This window comes from Anguilla rostrata, chromosome 13 (genome assembly GCF_018555375.3).
Source record: "Anguilla rostrata isolate EN2019 chromosome 13, ASM1855537v3, whole genome shotgun sequence".
NCBI lineage: Eukaryota > Metazoa > Chordata > Actinopteri > Anguilliformes > Anguillidae > Anguilla > Anguilla rostrata.
In genome coordinates, this window is record NC_057945.1 from 9,250,100 (window position 1) to 9,272,458 (window position 22,359).

Here is a 22,359-nt window from a genome sequence, read left to right on the forward strand (position 1 = left end):
AAAAACCCACGTTAAACATGCGCTGGAAATGTATCGTAGGACAAATGAGCAGTTTTATAGTGCCAAGAATCCATTTTCTGGCACTATAAAACTGTCAATAAAATAAATAAATAAATAAAAACTCAAAAATAACTTTTGGCAGATAACGATCACATCTGATTTTAAAAAATGCAGTGGCATCACTTGGATTGCAATGGCTGCACTGAGAAAACGCATGAATCGTTATACCCGTCTTGGAGGAGATCCTACTTTTAGGTGCCTTTTTGCTCTCAGTTAAAGATCTGTGATTTTTTTGCTTAGCTCACAGTCAGCTCACCGTTTCAATAAATATCATTATGTCTTGAACAAGATCAAGAGTAGGATGCACTGTAATTTCATCAGTGTCCTTAATTCAATCTGAAAGGCTTGGCACTGTATTCAACGTTCGCGGGTTCGAAGGGGAGGGGGGGGGGAGCACCTTTTACATATTACATTTCTTTCTTCTGGTAAATAATGCTTTCTCATCACCGTCCTTTCATTTCTCTTATGAAAAGCAGATGCTTTAAGTCTCGGATGCTCGGCCTCTTGCATCCGCGTTAGCTTTTCCCTTTGATACGCTGATTAAATATACAGAAGAGATTGTGTGCGTGGAGCCGTTTTTTCCCCTATAGGTTTACCGGCAAATACGTCTCTTCGGGGGACTCTTCCTTCTCTCTGGCGGTGCCGGAGGTGACCCCGCGGCGTGTTTGGAGACGACCCTCGGTGTTGAGAGGGCACTGAATAAGAACTGGCGGATTGATGAGGGTTTTTTTTTTTCTTTCTCCCAGCTTACGTTTGAAGTCGCTTACACTGGAGAAGGAGGGCTTTGCCCTGGAAGAGCTTCGGTTTGACACTTGTGAGGCAGCTTTCCTGCCACTCTCGGAAAACAGAGACCGTAGGCCCCCCCCATTTCAATCATTTCTGATGGCTCTTAGGCTTTTGAAGAAAAACTTGAAAAGAAATCAGCTCTTCCAGAAATGAATGTCGCAAATTTCCAGGCTTTTCTAGGTCATGCTCTAATCACTGTGCCCTTTAATATGCAATTGCGATTATTTCTTTGCTCTATTTCGCTTGATTTATCGTCATCCAAATAAAATTGGATTTTTGGATCACCGCTTCCATATATAGAATTTTAGTCAAAATCCACAACTTTTATTTTATTTTTTCAAAACTATTTTAATGGTAGTACTGGCATGGCATTATAGAATTCTGGAAGCCTTCCAATAATTGTTGAATTCTGGGAATGTGGTGACCTTTGGTCTGTAGTCAGTTCTAAATTCCTGTCATATCAGGAACCATGGTCAATTTAAGATGCTCAGGGTACAGTTTAAATTACATGCATATTGATGCATGTGTGGATGAATGTATGTGCGTTTATACATACATAACTGACTGTATTAGCTATTAAAGAGGCATTGGACTAACATTTGAGTGATATAAAATTCACAAAACAGCCTATGATCTGTCTGAAAAAAATAAGAAAAAATAATTCAAAGAATACTAAAAAAAAAAAGGAAGGAATAAGGAGAAAAATTGAAAATAAGGGAAAAAAGCACCTAGAGTGGAGTGTCTTGGTTCTTGACTGCAGCTCACAAATGATGTAGCACCTGTACGAAAATATAACAATAACCTGACCCAATTACCTGAGCCTTTACCCTGTCAGAGTAGACTTTACCAATATCACGCAACAGCACAGATCACAGAAACTGCCAGAAGACATTAATGAGGAAATACATACTCCAAAAAAATTAACAAGGCCAAGGTCTTCAACCTGACAGCATGGACTTAAAGAATCAAATTAGCTTATTCACTGAAGATGTGTAATTCCCTTCATGCGTTTCCTTTCCCAGGTAGAATACAGCATGTACTCAATAAGCTCCTGCAATTTAAAACCACAGGTTGAAAAATAAACCTGCGTAAGTTTGGGCAAAATTGCAGATGTTTGATTCACTTGTTGAAAATAATGTATGTATTGTTGGTGCAGGCAATAGTTTTGTGAAATAACATCCTAGCCTTTTGGCTAATTGTCCTGTATCAACAGGGCAATTTCCTTGCGATGTTCAACAAAGCAATTTACTATTTTTCCTACTGATACCTACATACCTTTAGTTACTCACTTAGTTTCTTCAGATATTTAAAAAAGTGTATATACTGGCATCAATCAATTGCTCTGTTTTGAAGATGGACAAAAGACTGCTTGCTTCTCCTCTGTTTTGGAATTCTGGTTGGAACCGTGAACATACACGCTGGCCGCCACAGTGCCTACCATTAGTCTGAGACACTGCCCTCCTCCCAAATTCATACGGGCACGCTCAGAGCCCCCCAGAGGCTGCGCTGGAGGGCAGTATGATGCCAGACCCCAGGGCACATCACGCCAGGCACAGACAGAGAGCCACACTGAGGAGCCACACTTGTTTTGGTATCAATAATGATGGTCACTTCGTGGAGTTCACCTGCTTGTTACCGCTGATCCCTGCCTCTTCCCACATATAAACTACTGACTTGCATAACATGTGAAAGACTTTTCAGATGTAGCCAATGAAAGCTAATGTTTTGGAGAAAGTACAGCACAGACGGTTGTAATGATTTTATATACGTTGCCAGAACTGAGCAGATATTAGTGGAAGGCAAAAGAAGCGATCACTGGATGGAGTACTGTATTGATCTTATCCAGGCTACTGGAGTGGTAAATATTATGCAAATCTAAGTGGCTCACTGGTGTAAATTCTTATAATTAGGGCACTTTGGTGTAAAAACATCCATTCGGTTGTAATGTTGTTCGTTATTCACTATTGTTATTTTATGAGGCGTATCTACAATAGTTTAACTACTGTTTTATAGTATCGCATTAAAAACGCGCACAATCACGTCCAATTTTGTTCGGTTGTTCTATGCAGTCTAAATGTAACCATTTCTGCCTCTTAATTGTTTATTTAATGAAAGTTATTGAATGTGGCGAACATTTAAAAACACAGACTCCGACAATGGTTTCACACAGGCAAAGATGCAGGTGTCATGCGGGTTTGGATCTTGGAGTCTTTTAATTATGCTGCCTTGAAATATGGGACTGTGTATAAAAAGTGCTGTAATTTCCACATGTTGAAACCAGTATGTATAAAAATGCCCTTTAATAAAAGCTGAGAATCTGATGTTAAACGCATTTTAATTGCTTGACTGCAAATCAAACATTTTGGAGTACAGAGCCAAGTCAAGAAAAAAGTATGATTTATATAAATATATATTTGTCTCAAACATTATGGAGGGTGCACACACCACAAAAATATAAACCAGTGTGACTCACACGGTCACAACTTCATTTAGGTTATTTTCCCCCATAAATAAACTGTATATGATGCAGAAATAGAATTAGCAGTCAGAATTAAAGGATTAAAGAGATATCTCTCCTGTGAACAAGCCCAAGGGGCCTGCAAAAAGGAAACCAATCTCCCAAAAGGAGGAAGGACCCTTCAGGGCAGCTAAACTCTGGGGACAGCCCCTCCCCTTCTTCCCCTCCCCCTCCCAGGAATCGGTCCAAACGGATTTCGGTCCAGGTCATGTGACGTCTGCGCCGGTTTATGTTTACCAGGGTTATGGAAGGTATGAGGAAAGTGTGTCAGCATGAACTGCCTCTGGAATCCCCAGTGAGGGCCTTGGATAAAAATCCATCTGTGATCACCTTCAGAATTACATCATACATCTCGAAATGTATTTGGAAAGCTAAAAATAGGTGTCGGTGCTAAACAGTGTCGGTGCTCTTGCAGAAGCTTTGTCTCCTTAATTAAAGATCAAAAACACACTTTCTTAATGAAAGGGAAGGGAAGCGGGAATTTGCAGTCGTCCAGGGGTGCTTGATTCAGAAGCCCTTGGTGATAACAACGATTCACTTCCTGAAACTCCCTCTTTCCATTAGCTTTGGGGGAGATGGCAGCCAATTTAGTCAGTACTCAGATGGTGGAAAAAAAAAAAACTGCATTATTTCGCAGTGTAGCCCCTGTAGTTTAAACCGGGCTTATAAGTTTGTGGACTTGTATCACTGTTATGGTGGGAAAGAGCTCCAGTACCAGATTTCTTTTACACACCGGAGGCTGAGAAAAAAAAAAAAGGAGGGGGGGAGGTGGGGTGGGGGTGGGGGATCGGGGAGGAGGGGGGGAGATGATAGGGTCTGACAGTGGCTAGACCGAGCCCGTTTATCCAGCAATGCAGACAGCCTCCCAAACCCACACCTCAGCAAGAGGCACTGGAGCTCATCGCTGCCATTTTCTCACTGATCGGCTAATTCTAAACGCACACACACACACTGCCCTCAGTGGGGCTCTCGGGGTGGGGGAGGAGGGGAGGAGGGGAGGAGGAGGAGGGCTCCTATCATCCCCGCACAGAAGATCGTACCCGGAGGCCGCTGCAGTCGCTGCTCTGATTAATAGATCGGCTTGTTTATCACCTGCTCCGCGTTGCCCGTTGTCTTCTGAGGATGTCTCTGAAGTTTGGTTACAAGTGACGGCTTCCCTCAACCGAATGCATCTCTTCTGAATGCTGGAATGGCGCTTCCTAAAAAAAACAATGGCTGCTGGCTTCCACATCCATTTAAGACGCACCCTCCGTTAAAACAGACTCAGCCCTTTTCCCCCTCTCTGTTTTACCGCTGGTTTCATCCACATTTTTATTTTAGAGCTGCGATGTGTTGCTTCTACACCAGTCTCCCATAGCAGTGTTACTACCCCCTCATCAATATCAGAGGCTGGCTTACTGCCCTACTGATCTTCCTAGTCTTCTTTGAAGGAATAAGTCCAACAAGACAGTCAGTGATTGCGCTGAAATCTGCTCGATATACCTGCACAAGGACTTGTTTGGGTTGCTGTACTATGTAGCTCTGGTGCATGGGTGGGCTTAAAACCTGTGGGCAAGTGAAGCTTTAAATCTCGAACAAACAAACAAAACAATCTTACTTTACAGATATAAATATTGTGTGCTGTTTATTTTGATTTTTATTTCAAGTCTGTTAGCACACAAGACGAGCGCTGTCTGCCTTGGGCTGGTTGTTAACTGTTAATGTACAGTGGGATGCAGTGCTTGATTCAGAGAGGGAAAAGAATTGCACAGCTGAGATGTATTAATAATGCCTTTCTTGGAAAGGCTGAAGCATTGGGCTGTGCATTTTTAAAATGCAGGTTTGGGTTGGGTCCAGCAGCTTCAGAGGGAAGCTGAGCTGCTCATCACTTCTGCGAAGGTATCAGATTGAAAAAAAAAATATTATAAATATAATTCTGTCAAGCGCTCGAGGTATTTAAACAATCATTTTTAACTGTAGATTTAATTAATTTTGTGAGAATCCCAGTTGCCTGGACATGAACTGAACTCGGAGTGAAGCCTCTGCATGACATGGAGAATAATTTTTAAACAAGGCAGGAACTGCTTTTTTCACTATAATTTCTGTCTCGTTTAAAAAAAACGTGTTTGTTGCACTGTAACGATCGGGATCACCTTGCTCATTCCTCTCTGTCCCTCCCTGTCAAAGTGTGTTGAGGTTTGTTTTTCGCGGGCTTACCCGGTGTACCCTTTGCGGTTCCTCGGCTGCCCTTGGGTTTTCTGAGATCACATACTGTAAGCTGTGAAAACTTTTCTGGTTTTGGGTCTAAACATGCTGACACTCCTGAGTTAAGTCCTGCACTTACTATTTTATGTCAGAAAAAAGCCTGACTGGAATGCAGTGGTGGGTTAGAATAGCTTGCCTTTTCTGTCCAGCAGATTCCTGTCCAGTCTTGCTTCTGTGGCTGGATGTGTTTTCAGGACTCCCCCCAAAAAACCCAGACAGCCTGTCAAATCTGGAACATTATGCTGACTTTATGCTTATAAAAATAAGCTATAGCTTCAGAACGGCATGTGCAGTGAGCCCTGGATGAGTTAAAAGCTTCACAGAGGGCTGGGATCTGCGCAGTCTTTTAAGATACGTGTCGGTATTTTCCGTCTATTGATCTCTCTGTGGTTGTTTGAAGACTTACAAATCCGCAGAGGCCCGCGCAACATCTTTAGCCGAGATGGGATCTCAGTAGCGTACGTACTCAGCGGGGAAAGGTGCGCAGTCAACCTCTTTGTAATCGACTGACGGGCAATCTGAAATTCCCTCCTGGTTTTTGTAGTAAGACAGGCGGAGGGTAACTTCATTAAACCTTTAAGCACATCTGGCCGTTCAGACCTGATTCAGTGCTGAGAGATCCGGAGGGTGGCTGTCTGTGGTAGGCCGAGGCATCTCTTGCTCCCGGAAAGGTTTGATCATCCGCTCTCTGTGCTGCGCCATCGGATGCTGCCTGTCTTGTGTGTGGATTTCCCTGGGAACGTTTTGCCTGTCTTGTGTGTGGATTTCCCTGGGAACGTTTTGCCTGTCTTGTGTGTGGATTTCCCTGGGAACGTTTTGCCTGTCTTGTGTGTGGATTTCCCTGAGAACGTTTTGCCTGTCTTGTGTGTGGATTTCCCTGGGAACGTTTTGCCTGTCTTGTGTGTGGATTTCCCTGGGAACGTTTTGCCTGTCTTGTAGGCGGATTTCCCTGGGAACGTTTTGCCTGTCTTGTATGCGGATTTCCCTGAGAACGTTTTGCCTGTCTTGTATGCGGGTTTCCCTGGGAACGTTTTGCCTGTCTTGTATGCGGATTTCCCTGGGAACGTTTTGCCTGTCTTGTGTGTGGATTTCCCTGGGAACGTTTTGCCTGTCTTTTGTGTGGATTTCCCTGGGAACGTTTTGCCTGTCTTGTATGCGGATTTCCCTGGGAACGTTTTGCCTGTCTTGTGTGTGGGTTTCCCTGGGAACGTTTTGCCTGTCTTGTGTGCGGATTTCCCTGGGAACGTTTTGCCTGTCTTGTGTGTGGGTTTCCCTGGGAATGTTTTGCCGTCTGTTCTCAATGCCGTGATGTCCTCATCTCATTCTTTGTCATATTTGGGCTCACATCTCTCTTCTCTCTGTTGTTAGTTTTGATGGGTAGCAATGAGAATGTCAGACATCGTAAACCTCGTAATGGCTCAAGCCAGAACGTGCTGTCAATCGCTTCCCCGGTGAACAAATCAAAGTGTTTGTTCGCAATAGCAAAATGCTGCATGGCGTCGCCCTTTTTGTGGTCCTTGTGATCTCACTCTCCCAGTCATAGGCGGTGCGTAGCACTGTCGCTGCATAGCAAGGGGGTCCCAGGTTCGAATCCTGGCCAGGGGCTTGTCTGTGTGGAGTTTGCCATGTTCCCCTCATTTCTTCCTGGTACTCTGGTTTCCTCCCACAGTCCAAAGGCATGCAGGTTATTCCCGCCTCTCGTCCAATGCATGCTGGAATAGGCTCCAGCCTCCCCATGAACGGAGAACTATCACAAAATTTAATACCCATCACTTAAGTTTAACATGACTTTTGTATTTTATTGATTTTCACACAAATTTTATGTGTTTTAGCAAAATGCAATTTTCGTAGCTTAAAGAAATTCACTTTCTGATGTTAAATGAAATTGGTGTTCATTTTATTTCTTTCTAATATCTAAATGGCAGGAGACTAAATAGCTATATCGTGGCCTGGGTTTAAAGAAAAAAAAAATGTCTCCCCACAGAGGCTGCTGCAATGTACATTTAAAAAATGTTAAATAAATAAATAAATAAATAAAACACCAGTTTCATTTAACATTGGAAAAGTCAATTACAACATTTTTCTATATAATTAACAAGAGGTTTCGCACTGCATAAAATAGATTACTTTGGTGACTATATTAAAGCTTGTCAGCAAGTGGTGACAATTTCAGAAGTATTATATAAAGTTTATTACAGCTCATAAAAGCCAGCCGTGCAGACAACTATGTTCTAATCCCTTGTTATTCACAGAAGGAAGAAAATGGCTACAGTATGTGATTCTCAAAGCCTCAAAAAGCATGGCCTTTTTCTGTATGTCACATGTCCAACAAGCACAAAACACCAATAGATAAGTAGTTGAAAAGGTTGATTCTGTTTCCTGAAAATATATATTTTTTAAAACTGTTTTTATTCACATTTTGTTGGTATTAAGTTGTCATTTAGCAATCATGAATGCATCCAGCTAACTAGCATAATGCCTTAACTGATTAGATAGCTTTCTTGCTCGACTGTTTTATGAAGTTTTAACAGTTGCAGTAACATTATCTAGCTGCTTAACCTTGCCAGAGATACTATTTTGGATTTAGACATGCATGAATATAGTTAACTTTATTTAGGCTTAACTATTAACTATTATTAGCTAAACGTGCTGTTACAACCAAGGAGTCATGCTGTCCTGAGACAGCTTACTTTGCCTCCTAAAGACAGAGCTATACCCAAGTGATTTGTCACGGTACATTATGCTTATCAAGAAAGGGGTAAAAAAAAAAATCCCTTTTCAGAGGTTTGGAGACAAGTGTCCTGGTGCTCAGATTAAATAGATTAACAAGCTGTGGAAAGAAGACACGTCTGATTATTGGTCTATTGAACATTTGTAATTGGTTCCCAGTCAGAGTGTAATTACGCGACGATAAGGATCTGCAAATGACCGGGCGGGCAATCCATTCTGGCAAGACGCACGTGCCCATTGAAGACGCTCGAGACTCCATTTAACGTTTGCCTAATTAAATGATAACCAACCGTTTACTAGGCGAGAGTTTGTTTGCTGCTTGTTAACCTGCCTGGGCGAGGGTGTGCGGTTGTGTACGTTTTGCGTAACGGATGTGAGGAGAGGTGCATATTGAAAGAGCGTGCGGTACAAGGGAGCAGAGGAGTTTGGAGGGAGGAGGCTGTTTAGATTTCTTCAGCGTGTTAACCACTCTAAGTGTTCCACAGTTGAATGTAACGATACAAACTGTGGGGATTTTCGTCTGATCTTCCTGTATCGGTGGATTGTTATTACTTTCGCAGACTTACAGATGCTATTTTACATCTCATGAGTCATAAGGTCAGAACGATGGACTGTAAAGATATTTTCTCGCACTTTGGCCAGAATACCCTTCCACCTCTGGAGTTGGTCTCAGCTGACCGGAGATTTTAATGCGAGGTGCCCCGGGGGGAATGGTCAAATTAAACTGGCTGCTCGAGGCCTTTCCAGATCAATACAGAGATGAATGAATGAATGAATCACTGCCAGAACAGCTTTAAAAGGTTAAATTCTTCGAAATAAGAATTATTTTTTTTCTAAAAGAAACGAATCCAAGGAGTTGTGCCATCTTGGAAATGAATAAAACATCAGGGCAGTAAGAGTCAGGCCAAATGAGCAGGTCTGGTACCATCGTTTTGTATCATTATCAAAACCATAGTGCTGGATTATTACACCCTTACCTATTCAATCTTAATGATATGGATCTGAAGTAATACTGAAATACTGAAAGTAATTTCTTTATATAAGTGCGTTTTATCACAGATGGGAAACTAAATACATTCCTTCCTTATTTATCCCAATTTGGAATGCCAAGTTTTACTCATCGCCAGCACTCTATGCCACCAGCCCATGGGGGCTGTGAGTGAGCGATGAGTCACCATCATTCGGGGTGACTGAAACCCCACCCCCCCACCCCCTTCCCTGTGGGTCGCCCCACGGAGCTGCCGGAAATGGCAATGGCGCATTCCGGATTCCAAACCGACCGCCCAATCCTCGAACAGCAGGAGCCAGGCTACCTTTGTCGAGGAAGGCGCGCTTCTGTTTGCTCACGTAGCCCTTCGCGTGGTGGGAGAGCCCGTTAGCGTGGCGCTAAAATCGGCGGAAGAGGATTGTCGGCAGGCCTGTGAATCCCTGCTCGTAAGGCTAACGATAAGCGCCCCGCGCCGCACCTCTCCTCCATCCGCCGCTCCATGTATTATGCATGCTGGGGGTGATTCTGGATGTATCGCTTTGTAACTACGCTGTCAGGACAAAGTTTGTGTGATTAGAGTGCAGTTAAAGTGTAATTAAAAGAGTTTAAATAGACGTGTAACTGTCTCCCGGGACCGTGTTCAGTACCTTCGGGGGAATTGGGGGCCATGGTAATTAAATGAAGTCTGCGGGTTATTGAATGCACTTCCTGAACAAAGTGATGCCTTCTCCCAAACCCCCCACCTTAGTGTAATGACATATAATGATTCTTCTTTTTTTTTTAAACCCAATTTTACTGGCAGTGTCTCTTCCTATCCGCATGCCCCAGTGTGTTTTTATTCTGTCCGTTGGGGAGCATGTCCCCAACATTTTTCTCTGGTCCATTAGCAAATTGCCTCCCCTTCCCCCCCTCCCTCGCTCCCTCCCCCCACCTTTCTATTAAATGTGCATCCTGAAAATTAATTCAGTTTTTACTTTGGAAACAATTAAGCTTACTGGGTTTTCTCCTTTCTGGGGCAGGCATCTGAAAAGGAAGATCAGCAGCGACAGACAGAACAGGAACTGAAAAGCTGCAGGGTATCGAAGGAAAGCTCAGTGCTGCCGGATGCCAGAAGAGGTCAGGTGACTTTTTAACTTGTTTTAGACTGAACCTTTTTAGAAAAAGACATTACTCAATTTTATCAGCACGCAATACATATTACAAAATCCTCTAGAATAAGTTGTGTGCTTATCCCGTTTGGAATGTTTTATGTCCGTGTTCTAGAGATACATTGGTTTCAGTTGCCAGTAGTGATTGTTGAATCAGCTTTAGTTCAGTTAAAAACATTTAACTGAACTGTATATGTGATGTTACACCTTAACAAGAAGAACACACAGTCATTTAATATCACAACTTCAACTGTACCACTAACATATTTTTAGGTTTTAAAGATAAATGAGAAACAGTTTTTCATAATGTATAGTGTTTCTGGGGAACACATTAAAAACATTCCTGGCTGTCTTGCCAGGAGTGTTGCTGTCAACTGAGGTTTATTATAGGATATGTGCTGTGTATTTGGTAAAGGAGACATTGTGCACCAAGCAAACAGCTAGTGATCCTGATTTTGTGAGGCCAATCAAATCCTGATTTGCATTAATCAACTCAGATGGACAGACTAGATTACGGGGGAAATCCCACGGCCTGTCGAAGAAGCAGATCGTTCCATTCTCCCGCGTTCGTAATGTCCTCGATTAGCGCGCGAGCGATTAGCGCTGACAGGTGAGATTAAACGCGCATCGGGCTAACTCAGCGCGTCCGTCTTCGTCGCTGGTACGGGATGCCCGCAGCGTGCCGACGCACAATCAGGGCTCGAGTCTGTCGGAGTGTGTAACCAATCTACTCGATGTGCTCAGACCTGCGCTGGTGTGTCTGTGCCCATCAGCTGTGCTTAACACAAGCCACGTCAAGTCTGATGTCTGTTCTTTTCCGTCAAATCCAAATCTTTATTTGAAATAATATGTAAGAATATTTTTAAACCATTAGCTAGCAATGCATGGCGGTAAATTGCATACCCTATAATGTGAAATGTATGTGCACGCACAGCATGTGCTAGACTTTGTATGTATATATTGACGAGGCTCAGGCGGGCTTACAGGAGGACATTATGTCTTACCAAAGGGAAGTGATGTCAGAGAGGTGGCAGCAACACTGTGGTGTGGAGTGAGAAAACAGAGTTTGCTTCCCACATAAAGCAGGAACCAAGTACGCCTTTCACCACTTTAAAAAAGCCCTGCTCTCATACAAATCCATATTTCAGTATCAGAACATCCACATCAACTCAAGCAGAGTTAGAAAATTAGTTTTGCTATTTCAGAAATTCCGTTCTTGGACCAATTCCAAGAAAGAAAACACTTCATTCTGCCCCAAGTGAGAGGGGAACAGCCAAAGAATAAAGTCTCTGTGATGTCTGTCAAAATTCGGAGGGAGTGTGGTGTAGCTTTTGGTACTGTCACATTAAACAGCATGATTAAGTATCTACAGTATTTTTATGCTCAAGACGATGATCAAATAGTATTCAAGCAATGGCTGACCTGAAGCTTGTATTTACCCTTATCTTTTACTATTAAATGTTGAATTGTTAATTTGTCCAAAAAATGAATAAATAATTAAAATAAAGTTAATTAATTAACTCTCCAAACTGGGAAGAAAAATGGGAACATTCGTACGAACATAACTCCCTAACACAGTAAAGTACAAATGTTTATTGAAACATGGCCTTAGGTGAACTGTATAGAATATAGCTATCCGGCTAGAGGCAACTTTGGCAAATGGGATTAGACAGCCGACTTGTTATCTCCAGGCTTTCTTATTCTGGGGACCTGCCAGCCAGGTGCTAGAACCAGTCCGACTCTGTCTCCTCTTCCCCCAGAAAACACACTGGGCTGGATTCAATCAATATTTCCTTCCTCGTTTTGCCTTACAAATAAATTCAAGTGTTACTTTTTTTGGCTGGACGGCAACAGCGGGGCCAGCCCTACAAACGCGAATGTCTGTGACCGACTGAGTGAGTGATGAAGTTACACCATTGGTCGGCCAGGTTATGACGTCACACCATTGGTCGGCCGGTCTAGCCCATATACTAGGTTTTGACCTGGTCTTGTTACAATTCAGCATTTCTAAAAAATTCTGAACTCCCTAAATAAGGGATACTCAGACCTGACCCTGGAGCTCTGCTGGTTTCTTTCCTGCCTGATATTTAAATGATTGGGTAGCGCCACAGATTTGCCAGAGGTTCCACCCGCAATGAACAATGCAACAGTGAAATCCAGCAGTATGATCGATCGGCCTCCATGGCCACATTTTTGTAGCACGTTTGTGGAAACACACATTTTATGTAATTTTGAGCAAAACGCAGTGTTTGAATCCAGGCCAGCTCGTCACTGGGGCTCCTTGTACTCGTCTCAGACTGAAACAGATAAACTAACGACACTGGCTACAGGGGTTGCCACTATCAGTCTGTACTATTTGTCATTGTCTATTAATTGCTTCTGCCCCTTTTAAAGAGTTCATTTTGTTCGTATCACAACTTGCATTTATACACATTTATTATGTTCTGTTTTTTTGTCAAGACATGTAATCTCAAATGTTTCATTAAAAAAAAAAAAAGTTTCCAAGTTTCCAAAATTTCGATGAGCACAGAATTACTTTCTGTGCTCATCGATATTACCTTAACGGTGGTGCATCATACTAGAACAGTCGTATATCAGGGGCTGTGGAGCTCATATTGAACGTGGCTACCTCTGCCTTCCATGGTTTCAAGCAAGGACAGAGAGTCAGACGGACAGGAAATAAGTTCTGAATGCCATCTGGCCCGTGGGGTTTTTCTTTCCTGCAGCTTACAAGGCAGTATAGAGGTCTTACCAGCAGCCGGGCACAGATTTATGCAAAGTGTGTCCGGCCGTCGTAGAGGGCTCCAGCATCCCTGAATTGCAGTGATTGCTGATTTGTACTTTCAGAAACGACTGCTCTACTGTACGGATGCAATATGCCATTGTAAGTGGACATTATGAAGCTCTTTGATATGGTGCCCGGGAATGAGAAATTACTCGGCACAATAAAAAGAGGATTTTACATTATAAGCAGAAGCTGAGTAGATGCGCAGAGCACTGGAAATGCCTCCGCACGGTTATACAGGGGGAATCCAATCGGCGCACTGACCCACAGTGAATGTCGCTAAATTGGTTTTTAAAAACTGCACCCGTCGCGAAAAAAAAGAAAAGAAAAGAAAAAAGGAACACGAGCAAAAAAGAAGGGGCTCAGATTACAAATTTAATGTCTTTCTATAAAAAGCACAGATTTCGACGACAGATTAACGCAATTGTGAGAGGAATGCTGCCGTTGTCCAAGTCTGAACAAACTCTCAATGCGCTGGCATATTGAGTGGGAGGAACTGGCAACACAGCTCCACAGCCAGCAGTGAAATCTCATCCATTTAAAAAAGCCTGTTGTTTAATCTCAGCTCTCTTCAACATTATTTTAGACGGTAAATGAATAAGAGAATCAAGGTAAATTATCAGCTGCAGCCTATTATAATCACAATTATTATTATTATTATTATTATTATTATAAGAATTGAGGAGCAATTACTTGGAACAGCAAGCCATAGATGCTGTTCTTGAAATAAAAAAAATTCAGAACATCTGGGCATTTGGAACATCTGTACATGTAATGCAATTTCAGTGCGTGGGAGTAAACAGCAGTGACATTTAATCAAAGCAGCGAGTGCACCTTGAAACAGCAGCGAAATGATCTTGCACATCCTTAGACTGAAAACAACAGAAAGTCTAGATTCACTTAGGCACATTGCAGATCGCTATACAAGTGAAAACAAAGACATTTCAGCTGTATCTGAATACACAAGTTACGATTTATGGACCGTTAAGCACGAAGTCAAAAGCTAATTATCAAAAGCCCTCAGTTTCCCAGTTACCCTGTTAAAAATATTTTTCTTGTGGGAAAGTGCAATAATCACATACTGTAACATTACAGAAGATGGATTTAAGTTGCTCGGGTATCTTACACAACACCAGAATGGTCAATGGATAATTTCCTATGATTCACATGAGTACTATATTCTCACAGTTATGAGGATTTCATTTTACTCATCTTGTGTAGCTACAGAGATATAGTTTTAGCCTCGGCAGTGTCAACTGTGGGCTTAGCCCTTGGGCCCTGGTCTGGCACGTCTTTATCCCTGTAACAGAGAGATGGGGCTCTAATACGATAGAGAGAAATATGTCTTCAGGACATTCATTTCACTTCATCAGCACTGTTACAGCCGATGGCTGGCTGATATTGTGTGATATGGAATCTGCAGCTATCTACCAGCTATGAAATTTCCACCCTTGAAAACAATTCAGCAGTTTTTTCTCTCTTTTTTTTTTTTTGCTTTCTCCCTCACCCTGTGTTCATTGTATCTATTTTCACTCAGTATGTCCATCACTGATCGGTATATATCTTTGTTGCGATATTACACAGTTTCCACCTCACGGAACCAAGACCATGGAAAAACGATGCCCTGCTCTCTCTCCCTCTGTCTCTCTGTCTCTCTGTCTCTCTCTCTCTCTTTCTCTCTGTCTCTGTCTCTGTCTCAGGCATGACTCAAAGTCTTTCTGCTGCCATTGAAGGGGGGGTGTTAGCTTTTGCAGACTGGGGGGGTGGGGGGATGTGTGGATTTGTTTTTCTTCCCCCTTGTTTGTCGCCCTTGGAGACCCCCCTCCCCTTGTCGCCCATTCCTAGAACCAGCTCGGATCTCTCTCTGTTTTCTCTTGCGCGCATCCTAAGGATGCAGCTGCTTTTGATCACTGTGTTCCTGAATCTCAGCAGGGTGACTGGGTTAGGCCACAGGGCCAAAACTCCTGTGGGTGAGTAGCGTTTGTGGGGGGAAAAAAATGCATCAACATGTTTGGAGGTTGGACTGGGTGGTAATCTATAAATGGATGGAAGCAATTTCCACCAACAAAACTAAAAAAAAATTATTTTGGCATGTGCTGCTATAAACAACACCTCACTGCAGCTGACGGAAGTGGAGGGACCTGCATCTGAGTCACCTGACCTCCAGCAGTGACGCTGCATTAATCAAAGAATCCTCTCTCCATTACTCAGCGCCATTACTTTCTTAAAACTGTGAGCTCAAGGGCTCAATAATTTAGTAACCTTATGCTGGGACCCAGCTTCTTCCCGTGGAGTCGAAATCAGGACGATACAGGAACTCACCAAGACAACAAACACTTTACTTTAAGTTTACTGGCCACAACACAACACAGATTTGCGGTACAGCAACCCACCCTGCACTGGTCTTCCAGCCTGGTTTAAATACCCTCTGGGGCCTTGACTGGGTGCGCATGTCCGGGGCGACATAGCTCAGGAGGTAAGACCGATTGTCTGGCAGTCGGAGGGTTGCAGGTTCAAACCCCGCCCTGGGCATGTCGAAGTGTCCTTGAGCAAGACACCTTACCCCTAACCCCTAACTGCTCTGGCGAATGAGAGGCATCAATTGTAAAGCGCTTTGGATAAAAGCGCTATATAAATGCAGTCCATTTACCATTACCATTTACCATCCTATCTGCGAGGGCCTATCTCTTTGTTACCTAATGACATCTGTTTTGTACATAAACAACCTATGTTGCCTGATACCGTATGGCGTAACTACTCGCAGAGGAGAAAAACTCAACCCATCACTCAAAGGAAAAATTCACCCACGGCCTTCTGAGGATAACACAATCACCCATGGCCCCGTATGTTCAATACTCTGCTTGACAATATAGACCTCTTCAGATGTAAACAAATTACTCCTGATAATGTAAGCTGGAAGAACTGTTTAACGTGGAAACTACACAGTATGTACACCGGCATTCTTCCTGCTGCTTACTTGTTTGGTTCTGTAGGTTCTCAATTCTGCACATACGTGCGGGTGCATGTCCTCTGTCAATCAAGCAATCCGGCATGCCAATTCAGCTTATTGTCTGTGTTATGAACACTATTCCATGTTATGTTTTACCATTGTCTCTGGGAATGGACAGTCTGGGCATGAAGAGTCCGTTTTGTGTTTTACTGGATGCTATTGGTGCTTGTGTTACTCATCTTGCTGATACCATGTAATGGTTGCCATCATTGTGACTAAAGATTAATTTAAAGCATATCACATTCCCTGACCACCTTTCTTGCAACCGTAGGAATATATAAGCAAAGAGGCATGTAAAAAAAAAATTAACTTGAAAGAGAGTAACATGGAAATTTTAGTGTTTACCTTGCTCCTGTAGTTCATGACAAAGTCTCTATGATGTCTGATGAAGTATTTCTGAAACGATTGACAAGAATTGTGTCCAAATCAAAAGGCTGGGTTTACCACACATCACAGAATAAAAACATAAGATTGACTCAAGTAGAATTTTATTGCATATTCTTTTCTTTATGTGAAATAATGTGTAGTAATTTTGAACTTATGTTTTTGAGAATAAATAGTTTTAATCAATAGAACATATTTTTTAAAGATTAATCATATTAGAACAACAGTGTATTGTGTGAGCATATAGGTTTAAGTACATAGGTCACTGTCTTTGTTTCTTTTATAAAGCCTTTTTTCCTCATTTTAATCAAGGGTGCCAGTAATTCTGGACCTGACTGTAATTACACTGTGGTGCCAACAAATTTGTTGAACACTATTGTGTGACTTAAGGCCATTGCATAAATTGCAGAAAAGATGCAATTAAAACAAAGACAGTGGAAACAAAGCTAAATTGCACCAAATTTATTTGGATTTCAGCAGTGCTACATAGTGTGCCTTTTTCTCGTGTTAATTCCATTACACTCAGCTGATTGTGATTGTGCTGGCCATTTACCTTGGTTTCTAGGTCTCCATTCTTTTCTCAACATGGTTTCAATCTTTTTTTAGTTACTTGCTCTGAAAGGAGAACAAAAGCTCTCTTAATTCACATCAATGTCTTTGCAGGATTGACTTATTTCGGTCTGTTCAAAACTAATTTATTCTTTTTCCTCCCCATTACGAAGTCTCTTTTTTTGCCAGCTGGAAATTGTCACACATCAGACATAATTTGATCATAATTTGACAGAATTTTCCTATGAAAGGAACATATGCACCCCAGTTTAAATCATTTTAAATTTAAGGATGGAAAATAATTCAGCATAAATGTAATAAGATGTAAACAGAAATCAAGAAGAATGGGGCCCCCAAAGTAGAATAAAAATATGCTCCATTTGTTTTCATTTTTTTCATGTAAATCAAAATGAGTGAAAAACAGGTGCTCATCCAATAGTTTTGCAACCTAGATAACTTGCTACATTTCATGAATTAAAATATATCACTATAGTGAACCAATAGTTGTCTTACATTTCTTTGACATTTAGTCAAATGTTACCATAACAACAGCAAAAACAACAGCAACGATTCTGCACACACCAAGCTCCTTCTGAGAAGAGTCAAACACTTATAATTTAAGGTAAAATGTTTATTAGGCCAAAGAATTTGGGAAAATTATTGTTTCAATGAACAAACACATGACGAGCAAATGAGGCTGTGCACACCAAATATAAAAAGCACAAAATGCGTGACTCTATAAATTTATGAACATTTCCTTCACATATGTATTTCCGTGCACTGTATCCATTCTACATTTATCTTGTACGGTATATAGTGTGTGGAAACTGCTAAACCATCTCAGTCAATCTCATGCAGGAGTCCTGCTTGGCCAGACATATACTTACACTTGCTTATTATGGCTTGTAGGATGTAAATGAGTAAAATGTTGTGTAATGTCAACATTTATATTTGTATTTATCACACATAAACATAATCTTATTTGAGTATGATTTTCTGATGTTTTTTAATGAATTCATTTTTTTTTGTATCCATGGAACACACACAGCAGTGAGAGGCTCAGAGAGCTTTACTTGGACAAGCTTTAGTAAAAAAAAAACAACAAAACAAAAAAAAAAAAAAACGGGATTAACAGGAAAATCTGCATCCCTGAAACAAAGAGCTGTTTTGATCCCTCGGTCCGAGGAGTATTAAGGGGATCTAGACTACTTTGCCTGTTACAAAGCACAGCCTGGGATGATTAATTCAATATGTATTAGACAAGGCTACATGTACTGTGTGCATTGTTTCTGTCGGTTGCCACTTTATTAGCTACACCCGCACTCGCTAACGCAAATAGCCTGTTCCTCCAAACTGCAGCTTAATACACACTGCAGACATGGTGAAAAGGTTTAATTGTTGTGAGGCAAAACATAGAACGGAATGGGCTAGACTTAAGTGTGATCTAAGGGACTTTGATTGTGGTATGATTGTTGGTGTCAGATGGGGTTCTTCTGCCCTGGGATTTTCATGTATTACAGTGTCTAGAGTTTACAGAGAATGGTGTGACAAACACAAACTCCAAGTGAGTGGCAGTTATGTGGGCTAAAAGTCCTTGTTAATGAGAGAGGTCAGAGGAGAATGGGCAGACTCGTTCAAGCCAACAGAAAGGCCATACATGCTCAAATAACAGCTTATTTACAACAATGGTGTGCAGAAGGGCATCTCTGAACCAACAACACATCAAACCTTGAAGCGGATGGGCTACAGCAGCAAAATACCAGGCTGGATCCCACTCCTGTCGGCTAGGAACAGGAATATTAGGCTGCAGTGGGCACATGATCACCAAAACTGGACGATTGAAGATTGTAAAAATATTGCCTGATCCACCCGGCCTTGTGTCAGTGGTGCTGGCTGGTGGTGATGTAATGATGTGGGGAATATTGTCTTGGCACACATTAGGCCCCTGAATACCTATTGAGCATCATTTGAATGCCACAGCATACCTAAGCATTGTTGCTGATCATGCGCATTCCTTTATGGCCACAGTTACATGGATGATTCCAGCAGGATAATGCGCCATGTCACAAAGCATGCACAATCTCCAGCGGGTTCCGCAAACAGTGACTTCAGCTTACTCCAGGTGCCTGCACAGTCCCCAGATCTCAATCCAATAGAGCACCTTAGGGATGAGGTGGGGTTTGAGGTTCACAGCATGGATGTGTGGCCAGTACTTCTACTGGAGCTATGTGATGCTTTACAAGTCAGCATGGGCCAAAATAGCTAAGGAATATTATGCAGCTGAACCACAGTTTTAGTTTTACTAGTACTTTGGTCATTTGGTTGCAGTTTAGGCTAGTCTAAAGATGCAGAACTATCCAGAGCTCATATATTAAGTTAAGCGTAAAAGTTCATAAATCTAAAAATATATATATTTTTGTATAGTCCTTTTATGTACTGTGTACACTGTATGTGTAAAAGCTGTCATTTTGTTTTTGCCCTTATGGCATTGTTTGTCTTGCTTTAAAATACAAACGGCTAATTAAGTTTTGGTATGTGGCTCAGAAGTCCCCTCGTGAATTTTTAAAATGCCCCTGATGTACTAAGCCGTTGTGATAGTGGTAGAAATAATGAAATCTGTTTTCCACTTAGTTTAAATAACTTTACTTCAACATTAGATGGCTAGAATGTAACACTGAAGCTCCAGTGTACTTTCTCATTGTTTGTGTAATTGTTGTAAAACTATGCAAGGAGCTTGGTTCATTAACTGGACACCTTATGCTGTACAGTCTTCCAGGAACAGTCATTTCTTGTGGGATATTGGGAGTGCTGGACCTACATGCTCCAAACACTTACATTAAGTGCATTTAAATGAAAGTTATATCAGCAGCATGAATGGCAGAATATCAAGCTGCTCTCTGTGAATTATTGTAGTTAAAGGCAGACTATGCAGACTTTTTTTTTAATGGAAAATATTATAAAATCACTATGCTCATATTTTGGGATGCACTGGCAATCTGTGTTTTGACTTAGTTTCACCAAATTCCTGCACCTTTTACCTGTATTTGTTATTCTAAAATGTGTTTGAGATGTTTCTGGGCATGGCACTCTTCTGTGTGGGGAGGGGTGGACATGGCTACAGAGGTTTGGGAGGGGTGAGAACAAAAGAGTAGACAAACACGGAGTCTAGAGGGGCTGCAAAAAACCTGCGTAGCATACCTATAAATTCTGCATTTACTTTAGATCTGTGCTTGGCTTTGACAGAAGTCTCATTGGCAAGTTAATGAATGAAACAAGAATGGGCCTTTCAAACACTAAGGTTTTAGGAGAGATGGCAGATAATTCGTGGAAATCGCAGTTGTGAGGTTAAATAAATAAGTAAATATGAACAAGGGACTTTCTTGTTAGAGCAGGATTGGTATTTTGTGGCGATGATTTGCATTTTAAACGGCTTTTTGTTTTTGTCGTAGGAGTTCAGGCACAATCGCGTTGATGGTTTTGACGAAAACAGAAAAACACGGCGAATGTGTTGAAATAAATTACAGTGGCACTTCTCTTCCTTTGCCGTAGCCGTTGGTTTTTCAATGTCCTGTCTGGTTTGCCGGAGTTCCCGTGTTTGGGCTATTTGTCTTGTTTGATGGAAGAGTTTTAGGAGGAAATGCTACCTCACTTGACCTGGCTCAGAGAAATAGTTTCAAATTGACTCTGGCCTTTTCCAACCAGTCGACCTGCTTTGCCAATACTGATATCATTTGCTATGTAGACGTGAAAAACTTAAAAGGAAAGGGATAATCATGTCTTGCAGTCTCAACTTTGTCTTATCAAAACGTGGGCATGGATTTACACAATTGTTTTTCTGTTTTTTTTTTTCCTTTTTGCAAATGAGGTTGTCATTTGGTTGCGTAGAGAACTACCCACTACCTTAATTTAATTCAGTACATAAATTAAGAGACAGTTTGGCATCTGAAATAATGGCCCTCTGGTAGGATACAACAGACTTTTAATAAACCCCCATCTGGATATCTGATTGGCTGAAATTCAATGAGTTCAACTGTGTTCCTGGCATTCTCTTCCCACATCAATTAAACTAAAACTGGGAGAACACATGCTTTCATTCGGGGGCACAATCTGAAGAGGCATGTAACCTATATATAGCTACATTTGTCTGTTTAAGGACAAATGGCCGTAATTCAGATGGAAGGCAGTCCCATCCTGCACTCTACTTAGTTAAATACATGCAATAGATAAATAGCTAAACAAACTGGCATAGTCCGGATCAGGGGTGGGAAACAAGGGCCATAAGTGTTTCTGGTTTTCCTGCCAACTTCTGGCCTTAATTACGGTGCTATGAAAAAGTATTTGCCCCCTTTCTGATTTAATTTTTCATATGGGTGTTTGCTTGATGGGTCTTTTTTTCATTAAATAAATGAAATTATAATTTTAAAATGTCTTTTGTTTGTACTGTTTCCCTTTGTCTAATATTGCATTACATTTATTTGGCAGACACTTTTATCCAAAGTGTACAATAAGTGCATACTGAGGGTCATTGTAACAACTACAACAAAAGCATGTAATCGATTACATTTTTTCTAAAGACCATAAACCATTCATTATGACAAATATGCAATAATAGAGGAAATCAGGAAGGGGGTAAAAACTTTTTTTCCTGGCACTATACTTAATTAGCCCTAACATTTATGACGTCTGACATTTTAGCTACATGTCTTAATAAACGTGTGGATGACAAGTGAGGACTGTTTTTGTGTCCCTTTATGCAATGTTTTACTGTGATCTAATCTATGAGTGAACCAGTAGTGGTGCATAAAGCCAATTAGCTCATTTAGCCAGGGTAATTTGTGGGAACAAAACTGCTTTTGTTGCCAGTATCTTAACTGCCCGCCCCTGGTATAGATCTTTAAAAAGTATAAATTAATGATTGCTACTGCTACTGAACTACTACTACTACTAGTAATGCTACTGAACACCAGTGCTTGATTCTGACTGCAGTGCTAGATGTAATAAATTTTGTTGCCATGGGAGCATCCGGGTCACAGGGACAGTTTCCTGGGGTTCTTCCTTCAGCCACAGCCAAAACTTTCTAAAACTTTATTTAGTTTTTTTTTTTTTTTTTTTAATAATGATTAGTGGTCTGATTCCATTTAATTAAAACTGATACTC

The 22,359-nt window shown here is 41.4% G+C and overlaps 1 protein-coding gene across 2 annotated transcripts in view; it reads left to right on the forward strand.

Moving 5' to 3' along the window:
• LOC135237931 (cadherin-22-like) overlaps positions 1-22,359 on the forward strand; it is a 250,008-nt gene that overhangs the window by 45,330 nt on the left and 182,319 nt on the right. Inside the window, exon 2 of one of the 2 annotated variants that reach the window (XM_064305498.1) lies at positions 10,346-10,447. The gene's annotated coding sequence lies outside the window, so the exon portion shown is untranslated. The remainder of the gene's footprint in view (positions 1-10,345; positions 10,448-22,359) is intronic. The other variant, XM_064305497.1, reaches the window with a different exon arrangement.